Here is a 10,674-nt window from a genome sequence, read left to right as displayed (position 1 = left end):
AAAGAAAATTTTAAAAGCTACAGGTACAGGATAGACAGCAAACCATAAAAAATAGGGACAGCAAAGTAGATAAACTTTGACGTAGAAAGAAAATGTAAAATGTGATGGCTTTAAGGAAAGACAGGAATAAATCAAAAACTAAGAATGGGAAAAAAATAGAGACACACATAAAAATAAATTTTAAAGTCAACAGGGTACACAACACAGGAAAGAATTAAAAACTGTGGATAGGGAGCTTGATAAAAGCAGACATAAGAAGAAAATCAAAGAAGCAACAGGGTACAGGACAGACAGGAGAGAATTAGAAAATACAGACAGTGAACTGGCTAAAAGTAGCCATAGAAACAAAATTTTAAATTGACGGAGGATAGTATCGACATAAAAAAAATAAAAAGAAGAACAGGAAACTAAATAAATGGAGACATAGAAAGAAATTTTTTACAGCAACTGGGTACAGGACAGAGAGGGAGGAATTAAAAAATAGGGACAAGGAATCGGATAGCGGGAGACATAGAAAGAAATTTTTAAAAGCAACAGGCTACAAGAAATACAGGAAAGAATTAAAAAATAGGAACGGGGATGACAATAGAAGGAAATATTGAAAGGAAATTTTAAAAGCGAGGAGGTATGCAGATGAAAGGGAGGACTTAAAATTCAGGGAAAGGGAGCCAGGTAACAGGAATTCTTGAAAGAGACATCAAATAGCAATGGGGTACAAGAAATAGAGGGAAGAATTTTAAAAATCAAGAAAGGAAGCCTGATAGAGAGAGACCTAGAAGGAGTTTTAAAAAGCAACTAAGTACAAGAAACATAGACAAGAATTAAAACATTGGGACAGGGAGATGGATAGAGGACAACATAGAAAGAAAATTTAAACAGTGATCAGGCACAAGAAATGGGAATATTAGAAAAGCAGGGACAGGGAGATGGATAGGAGGAACCATAGAAAGAAAATTTTAAAAGCTATGGGGTGCAGGACAGAGGGAGGAATTAAAAAATAGGGACAAGGCACTGCAGAGACGGAAATGTAGAAAGAGAAATTAAAATGCAACGGGGTACAAAAAATACAGGAAAGCATGAAAAAATAGGGAGAGGGAGCCGCAAAGAGGGAAACAGAAAAAAATTACTAGGTGAAGTGGTACAGGGCAGAGTTCACAGAAGAATAACAAGCTTTGGGGAGCCAGACAGGTAGGTGGGCCAGCAGAGAGGGAGACAGAAGCAGAGACAGGCAGGGAGGCAGGCAGGCAGGCAGAGATCCGGGGAAGGGCAGCAGAGGTGGACCAGGATGCACACGAGAGAACGCGCGACTCGACGCAGCTCCTGGCACCGGCAAGAGACCTTCGCTGCCCTAATGCTTTTCTGTCTGCCTCGGCAGCAGGTGCCTCAACGCTCCTCCACCACCAAGCTTCCCGGCGGCTCTCCCGTGCAGCCGATGGAGGCGCTGAGCTCCCAGCACTGTGTGCTGGTAATGCGCTCTGTCAGGGACACTCAGAGGGATGCTTCCTCGCTGCAGGCACTGGTCATTCATTGCTGGAGGCAACTGCCTGCAGGACTCCCTTGGATTCCTTCCTTGGACAGTTCCCCTTCATCGGCTCCCTCAGGCAGGCATGCCTGGACAGACCCTTCCCTGACCAAAGGGGCGGATTAAAAAAATAGGGACAGTAAGCCGCATAGTGGGAGACATAGAAATAAAACTAAAAAAGCAATGGGGTACAGGACAAATAGGAAAACGTTAAGAAATAATGACAGGGAGACAAATAATGGGATACACAAAAAGAGCAAGTGGCGGGGTACAGGAAACACAGGAAAGAATTTTAAAATAGGGACAGGGTGGAAGATAGAGGGACAAATAGAAAGAAAATTCAAAAAGCAATGGGGTACAAATCGCACAGGCGAGAACTAAAAAATAAGGCCACGGAGCTGGCGAGAGAGATACGTACGTATAAAGGAATTTTAAAACAAACAGGGTGAAGGAAAGAGTGAGCAGAAATAAAAAATAGGAAAATGGAGCCAAATAGAGGGAGGCATAGAAAGAAAGTTTGAAAAGCAATGGGGTACAGAGCAGAGGGAGATATTAAAAAAACATAGGGTCAGGGAGCTGGATAGGGAGGAGATATAGAAATGAAAATTTAAAAGTAATAGGCCACAAGGCAGTGCAGAAAAACTGAAAAATAGGGAGAGGGAGCTGGCTAGAGAGACACATAAAAAAAATTTAAAATGCAACGGCGTATTCTCCAGAGTTGGCAGAAGAATAACAAGTTTTGGGGAGCCATACAGGGAGGTGGGCAGAGAGGCAGACGGAGGAAGGGAGGCAGGCAGACATCTGGAGAAGGGTGGCAGAGATGGGCCAGGATACAGAGGAGAGGACGCGTGACTCACCACAGCTCCTGGTGCCGGCAGGAGACCTTCACCGCCTCGACACTTCTCTCTCTGCCTCTGCCCCTTCCTCCTCTGCAGTGCTGCATGCCGGACCCTCGCCCATTCAGCAGCATGCAGCGGGCACCTCTATGCTCCTCCTCCGCAAGGCTTCCTCAATACCTGGTGGCTCACCCACGTAGCCAACAGAGGCACTGAGCTCCTAGCACTGCGTGCTGGTGTCTGCCCTGTCGGGGACGGCTCGGAGGGATCCTTCCTCGCCACACAGACTGGCCGTTCCTTGCAGGAGGCACCTGCCTGCAGGACTCCCTCCTCAGCCCGTTCCCCTTCATCAGCTTTCTCAAGCAGGCATGCCCAGGCAGCCCCCTTTACAGCTAGAGCCCCTTCACACAGCAGGGCCAGCCCCATCCTCAGCCTCACTGGCCACACCTGGGGCTGCCCCAGCTGGAGCCCATCAGCAATAGGGGCCACTGCCAAAGCCCCACAGCACATCACCCCCTCCCCTGCACCTCTCCACAGCCACAGGCTCTGCACCCAGGGGCTGCAAACACATCCAGGGGCACAGACGAGGCAGGAAAAGTTTATTCATTAATGCACGTAAGAAATCTTGGCGGCGAGTTGGCTGCAAGGCTCAGTGCCCAAATGCAGCAGGACAGAGGGAGAAAAGAGAAGAGAAAAGCAGGCAGAAGGACAGAGGGACACAGAGGTGTGGGACAGAAAACGGGATGCTGCGAACAAGAGAGGGACAGGGAGCAGGACAACTGTGTAGAGAGAGGAGAGCAGAAGAAAGACTGCGGGGGTGAACAGGGACAGAGAGATGGAGGAATAAATAAGAGAGACAGGGAGCAGGAGAGAGAGGCAGAAGGGACCAGCAGGACAACAAGACAGACAAGACAAGGGACAGGGAAAATTCTGAAGTGACAGGGGAAAGGAAACATAGCCAAGAAATAAAAAAGTAGAAACAGCGGGATAGAGGTAGATGTAGAAAGAAAATTTTCTAAAAGCAACAGGGTACAAGAAACATAGGGAAGAACTAACACATAGGGACAGGGAGCTAGAAAGAGGGAGATGTAGAAAGTGTGAAAAGTGACAGGGTAGAGGACAGAGAGGGAAGAATTATCAATTAGAGACAGGGAGAGGCATACAGGGAGATGTAGAAAGACAATTTTAAAAGAAACAGGATGCAAGAATCATAGATGAGAATTAAAAAATAAGTTCAGAGCTGCGTAGAGGGAGAAGTAGGAAGAAAATCTGAAAAGCGACAGGGTAGACAAAACACCGGCAAGAAATTAAAATTAGGTCAGGGAGACAGAGAGAGGGAAAGGTAGCAAGAAAATTTAAAAAGCAACTGGGTTTGAGAAACCTGTGCAAGAATTTAAAAACTAAGGATGGAGAAGTAGAAAGAAAGTTTCATAAGCGATGGGGTACAAGAAACATAGGCAAGAATTGAAAAATAGGGACAGGGAGCCTGACAGAAGGCAACTGGGGTGGGTTGACCTCGGCTGGCCACCGGGTGCTCACCAAGCCACTCTGTGGCTCCCCCTCCTCAACAAGACAGGGGGACAAAATACAACAAAAAAACTTGTAGGTCGACAAAAGGACAGAGGGTCACTCACCAATTACTGTCACAGGCAAAACAGACTCAGCTTGGGGAAATTAATTCCATTTATTGTCAATCAAAATCAAGAGTAGGACAAGATTTGTTCTTATCTTATTTTGTTTTATTTGTTCTTATCTTATCAACAAATAAGAACAAATCTAAAAACCGCCTTGCTCTTTTTTCCTGGGCTCATCTTCATGACTCCTGACTTTCCCACATCCCACCCCTGAGCAATGCAGGGGGACAGGGAGCAGGGGTCGCACTCAGTTCATCACACATCATCTCTGCCGCTCCTTCCTCCTCATGCTCTTCTTCTGCTCCAGTGTGGGCTCCTCTCCACAGGGCCACAGGTGCTGCCAGGAGCCTGCTCCAGCGCAAGCTCTCCATAGGGTCACAGCTTCCTTCAGGCACATCCACCTGTTGCGGCACGGGGTCCTCCATGGGCTGCGAGTGCATGTCTGCTCCACCGCGGACCTCCACGGGCTCCAGGAGGATGACCTGCCTCACCGTGGCCTTCACCACAGCCTGCAGGGGAATCTCTGCTCCGGTGCCTGGAGTACCTCCTCCCCCTCCTTCTTCACCGACCTTAGTGTCTGCAGGGCTGTTTCACACTCACGTTTTCTCTATCGCAGCATCTGCGCAGCATTTTTTACCCCCTCTTAAATGTCCGTTCCAGAAGCACAACCAGCATTGCCGATGGGCTCAGCTTGGACCGGCTGCAGATCCATCTTGGAGCTGGAAGTGGCTGTGCCTGACATGGGGGCAACTCCTGGTGTCTTCTCGCAGAACCCCCCCCTGCAGCCCCTGCCCTGCCCCACCTAACAAAACCTTGCCACGTAAACCCAATCCAACAGCGATCGCCTGCAGGACAGAGAAGGGGGACTGAAAAATAGGGAAAGGGAGCCACAGAGGGAGAGGTACAGGGGGGGAAAATAGCGATGGGCTACAGGCCAGAGAGGAGGAAGCGACAGGGAATCAGCCTGAGAGAGATGGAGAAAAACAAAGAATAGCGATGGGCCACAGGGCAGAGAGGGAGGATTTTAAAAAGGGGACAGTGAGGTGGACAGAGATAAACTGAGAAATGCCAAAAAACCTTGATGAGCTGAAGGGGAAAGACTGAAGCTGAAGGGGAATTAAAGAATAGGGACATGGAGCCAGACAAAGAGAGAACGATAAAGACAAAAAGCAGCTATGGGACAGAGAGGGAAGAAGTTAAAAGACAGGGACGGGGACCTGGAACGAGAGAATTTAAGAAAGAAAAAGTCTATCTAGAATACAGAGCAGGGACAGAGGAATTAAAAAATAGGGACATGAAGACAGAGAGGTGAGAGGTGGGAATTGTGAAGGGCTAAAGGGCAGGCGAGGAAAAATTTAAAAAGTTGGGATAGGAAGACAGACATAGATGAAGAAAGACAAAAAGAGTTATGGGCTGCAGGACACAGACAGAGGATGAAAAAAGGACAGGGAACAGGACAGAAGCGCAGAGAGAGAAAGAAAACATAGGGGTAGAACAACAGATAAAGAGGGGGACTTGGAGAATGAGGGAGGGAGAGGTGCGGGGAAGTGGAAAAAAATGACAGCAGCAAGAGAAAGAGAAGGCGGGGCAGGGAAGGACCAGGATGCAGAATAGGGACGACACGGCCCCAAGGGTCCAGGACTCCCTGCAGTTCCCGCTCTCCAAGCCGCTTGGAGAACTGGACACCTCGGACGTGTCTTTCTCTCTCTCTCTCTCTCCTGGCCCCGTAGCTCCGGTTGCTTGACTGTCATCCACCTAAGAGAACAGACTGGTGTCTTACAGCTCTTACAATACAAGGCCTCCCAGATACATAGCCTCGCACGTGCACGTGTTACCTGGCTGTACTGTGCTTCCAGCTACGCATACGGACCCTGCAATGCACGTTGGCAATTGGATCTGCTGAGGGCTATGCTAAGAGGGATCCTTCCTCACACTGAGAGGCAGGCTGTCTCCTGTCTGCAGCTGGAGGCAGCTGCCGGCTGGCTCCTCTTTATTTTATTCTTCAGCTGCTTTACCTTTTTCCGACTTCTCCAGCTTCAGCTGCGGCAGCTCCTGTCCACAGCCAGGAAGCGTCCAGCTGTCCATTTTTGCCCATGCCGCTAGGAAAATGAGGCCAAAGGCAAGCCACACAAACCTGAGCCAGCTGCAATCACCAGCATCCCTGGAGAGGAACCGCCAACCGAGTCCTCAGTGCTGCCTCTGGGAGAGGGAAAGAACAAGCAACCAACCATTATCCACAGGGATGACTGCAGCTCTCCTCAGGCAGGAACCCCTCCTTCTGCAGGAGCTGCTGGAGACGCCGCTCTTTCCCTGAACTGAAGCTAATAGCACCTGCATTTAAGGAGAATAAATCATATTCAAGGGCCAGCTTGCTGCCACGAGGACAGGGTTTGGGGGCGGTCCATGCCTACAGGACAGGCTTCAGGGGAGGTGCTGGAGCTGGGGGCAGCTGCCTGGGGCGAGCAGGGCTGGAGGAGTTTTGCTGAGTTGGAGAGGCACCCAGCGCCTTTTCCAGAGGGTGGGGGCAGCCATCTCCTGCCCCTCTTCCTGCATCCTCTCCACCAGCTCTCAGAATATCCCTGGACCTGCCCTGATGGGGCCTGACTCCAACTGACTTCAGCCTGTTGCACTGGTGGGTTGGAAACATCCTCGCGACTTGTCGGCATTCTCCAGCAGGCATGCCCCAGCAGCACCATCCCCTGGGGCTGCAGCCCTTTTACACAGAGGGGCCATCACCATCAGCCTCACCGGGCCCCCTGGGGCTCCTCCGGCCACAGCCCACAGCTGCGGCCATGGCCCCTGACACCCACCGTGTAACCTGCTCCCCTGGACTCTCTGACAGCCACTCACCAAGTACAAAGGAGTACAACCACAGCCGTGAGTGCAAAGGAGACAGCAAGTGCTTATTCGTTAATGCATATAAGTCCCGGGAGTGAGTCTGCTATGGGGTTCGCTGCCTGTACACTCATCCTTCCCCTGGGACAAGTTGGCAGTTGTTACTGGAGCAGCAGATACAAAAAATGAAAATACAACGATAGGGAGCAGGACAGAAGAACAGAAAGAGGAAAAGTAAAATGAGGGAGGACTGAGGAGCAGAGAAAGAAAGGTACAGGGAAAAGGACAGGGAGATAGATAAGTCGATAAAAAAGGGGATGAGGAGCCCTGCAGGGACATGGCAGAAGAAAAACAGGGTCAGGGAGCAGGACAGAGGAAAAGAGAGAGAAAATGATGAGCAAGGAGCCAAACAGACAGATCAAGAGAGAAATCAAATGAGAGGAATAAGGGAGGGAGGGAGACAAAAAGACAGGGAACAAGCCAGAGGAATTGAAGAGAAAGAGAGAGAGAGAGAGATTGGGACAAAGAGAGGGAGAAAGAAAAACCATCGCTGGGCTGCAGGATGAGAAAAAAGGGAGCAGAACAGAGGGGAATAATGGGACAGCGAGCCGGGCAGGGGCAGTATAGTGAGAAACAATGGGAGAACAAGTGCTATGGAGATATACAGACAAAGAGTTACAGGGAAGATGGAGGACAGAGAGAAAAGAGAAAAGGGGCATGGAGCAGGGAAGAGATGGTGAAAGAAACACTAGAGACAGAGAGAGGAGGAGAGTGACAGCAGCAAGGCAGAAAGACGACGAAAGAACAAACCAGTGACGGGTAGCAGGCCAGAGGGACGAGGAAAGACTGGAGGAAGGACAGAGCGATCTAGGAAACAGGTGAGGGACAGGGAGCCAGAAAGTGGGATACTGCAAGAGAGAGAGGGACAGGGAGCAGGATGCTGTGATGGAGAACAAACGAGAACAACAGAAAGAACTACAGAGAGGTGGACCATGAGAACAAACAGGAACAGAGAGGGGAAGCAATAAAAAACAGGGACAGGGAGCAGCACAAAGGGTCAGAAAGAGTAAGAGATGAACAGGAAGGAGGACAGGGACAGTGAGATCCGGAATACAAAAAAACCAGCAACAGTGAGCAAGACAAGGGGATAGAGAAAGGAAGGGAAGAAGGGAGGGAGGAGAGACATAGGAAGGCAGGGACACAGAGCGGCATGTACAGGTGCAAAGAGGAAAAGAACATCAGGGAACAGGACAGAGAAAGAGATGGATTCAGATCAGGACAAAAAGATGGAAAAGGGAAAAACAACAATGGGCTGCAGGACAGAGACAGAGGATAACAAAAGAAAGGAGAAGGAGCAGGCCAAAGGCGCAGAGAGAGAAAAAAAGCAGGGGGTGGTAGAACAAGATGGATAAAGGGAGAGAGGAAAAGGGAGCAGTGCAGAAAAACAGAGAAAAGAGAACGGGTACAGGGAAGAACAAAAAAAGAAAAATCACAGCAGCATGCAAAAGAGAGAGGGCCAGGGAAGGGGCAGGGAGGGACCGGGGCACAGACAAGGGGTGACAGGTCCCCAAGGGCCCGGGACTCACCACAGCTCTCGCTCTCGGTGCTGCTGGGAGAACTGGCCAGTTGAGATGCTTCTTCCTCCTTCTCTCCTCCCTTCCTCTTCTGTAACTCCAGTCACTCGGCTGTCCTCCACCTAAGAGAATACGTGGATATCTTACAGCTCTTATGAGACAAGGTTTCCTAGACATGTAGCCTCGCTTGCTCGTGCACTACGCGGCTGTACCACACTTTGGGTTATGCATACAGGCCCTGTGGTGCACATCGGCTGTCTGGCCTGCAGTGCACTACAAAGAGGGATCCCTTCCCACCCAGAGGGGCAGGCTCTCTCTTGCCTGCAGTGGGAGGCAGTGGTCAGCCAGATGGCCTTCCGTTTCTTCTTCTTTACCTTTCTCCAGCCTCTCCGGCTTCAGCCGCGGCAGCTCCTGTCCACAGCCAGTAAGCGCTCCGCCTGTCCCTTTTCACCCCCGCACCGCAAAGAGAGTGAGGTCAGGCAGAGACAACCCACGCAAGCCTGAGGCAGGTGCTGTCAGCAGCATCCCCACAGGAGGAATGGACAACCGCGTCCTCAGCATGGCCTCTAGCACAGGGAAAGAAGAAGCGGCGACCGTTATTACCGTAGATCACCCCTGGCCTAAGCCCTTCCTTCTGCAGAGGCTTCTGGAGACACTGCTCCTTCCCCGCACTGCTGGTAACGGCACCCACGTTAAGGGAGAATCCAGCCCACTTGAGAGCCAGCTTGTGGTCTTCACAACAGGGCTTGGGGGCGATCTGGTGCTATGGGACAGGCTTCAGGGGAGGTGCTGGAGCAGGGGGCAGCTGCACGGGGTGAGTGGGGCCAGGAGAGGCTCAGGGGGAGCTCTGGTGAGTTGGGGAGGTGCCCTGCCTCTGCGCCTAGGGGATATCCGCCTCCTTCCCCTCTTCCCTTCTATCAGCTTTTAGGTAACTCCCTGGGGCTGCCCTGGCCCAGCTCGCCTCCAGCAGACCAAGAGCCTGCCGCAGCGGGCAGGTTGAAGCTTCCTGTCCCACCACCCCCGGGCAGCCAGCAGGCAGGAGACACCCCTGCACACTCAAAGGAGCTCGCTCGCCTCCCTGGTGCTCCTGACCCTCACCCACCACCGCCAATCGCGCCCGGCATGCCACCACGCTGTGGTAACAGCGAAGAAGGCGGCGTCGGCGGCAACAGCGAGCACCCAGCGCGCAGCGATTGCCCACGGGCAGTGGCAGCGCTGCCGTCTGCATTTTGCACGCCAAGCACCTGCCGACAGCACGCCCGCGGGGCGGAAGCGGCGTTTCCTTACCAGCAGGCAGCAACGAGCGCAGCGGCATGACTCCGCAGGCACCGCAGCATCCTATTGCCGTTACCGGTGCCGGCAGCATGGATCATGTGGGCTGCACCGCGCCTGCACAGATCCCGGGCGGCAGCTCCGAGAGTCGGGAGGCGCGCTGCTTCTTGGGGAGTAGCCATAGCTGGAAGCCCGCAGAAAAACACACAAAACCTGCAACAAAACTGCACCTAGTGCCGCAGGGGCCGCGGCGATAGCAACGACTACGGTGCACCGAAAGCGCCCGAGAGCAATGCGGCTTCCAGGCACCCACGTCCATATATACTACACCTCCCAGCATGCCCCGGGGACCCAACATGGCTGACCGAAAGCCCCGTGCAGCAATCCATGCTTTCTGACCCTGCGGGGACACCGTTCCCCTCGCCGCTGACGTACTCGGAAGCCCTGCCGAGAACCCCCGCGGCTCCGAGCACCCCCACCGCCGGCAACGACCCAGGGCGGCGCCAACCTGCCCGGCTCGGGGAAGCCCCTCCCGCCCGGCTCCGGCCACCGGCGCCCTCACACTGCCCAGCCCCGACGCGGCTCGGCGCCCGGCCCCGCACCGGCGCGGTGCCCCCCCGCCGCCCGGCCCCGGACCGGCGCGGCGCCCGCCCGGCCCCGGCGCGGCGCCGCTCGGCACGGAAGCCCCCCCGCCGCCCGGCTCCCGGACCCGGCGCGGCGCCCCCCCCACCGCCCGGCTCCGGACCGGCGCGGCCCCCGCCCGACTCCGGGCTGATCTCGCCACCGGCCCCGACCCGGCGCGCCCCGCCTCGCCCGGCTCCGGGAAGCCCCGCCCGCCCGGCTCCCACACGGCACCGCACCCTCCCCGCTCCGTGCCTCCCGCCGGCCCGGCCGCTCCCCCCAGGCACCGCCGCCCTCCTCGGGGCTTCCCCGCTCACCTCCTCCCTGCCAGCAGCCGCAGCCCAACGACCGCTCCGCTCCGCCCCGGGCTCACGCTGGCC

At 53.5% G+C, this 10,674-nt stretch overlaps 2 long non-coding RNA genes across 2 annotated transcripts; both read right to left on the bottom strand.

Annotated features, from left to right (window-relative positions):
- Nucleotides 1-208: 208 nt before the first annotated feature.
- On the bottom strand, nt 209-2,694 carry LOC148056592 (uncharacterized). Its single transcript, XR_015702835.1, has 2 exons — nt 2,380-2,694; nt 209-1,627 (listed from the first exon to the last, which is right to left on the bottom strand). It is a non-coding gene; the product is annotated as an uncharacterized LOC148056592 (long non-coding RNA).
- A 2,236-nt stretch (nt 2,695-4,930) lies between these two features.
- Nucleotides 4,931-10,166, bottom strand: LOC148056591 (uncharacterized). The gene is made up of 4 exons (XR_015702836.1): nt 9,689-10,166; nt 8,776-8,967; nt 8,414-8,523; nt 4,931-6,191 (listed from the first exon to the last, which is right to left on the bottom strand). It is a non-coding gene; the product is annotated as an uncharacterized LOC148056591 (long non-coding RNA).
- Nucleotides 10,167-10,674: the final 508 nt, after the last annotated feature.

This window comes from Nipponia nippon, unplaced genomic scaffold, assembly GCF_047370975.1.
Source record: "Nipponia nippon isolate SJK-2023a ecotype South Korea unplaced genomic scaffold, ASM4737097v1 scaffold_128, whole genome shotgun sequence".
In the NCBI taxonomy this organism is placed as follows: domain Eukaryota; kingdom Metazoa; phylum Chordata; class Aves; order Pelecaniformes; family Threskiornithidae; genus Nipponia; species Nipponia nippon.
The sequence above is the reverse complement of the archived record's forward strand: the minus strand, read 5'-3'. Positions and strand labels throughout refer to the sequence as shown.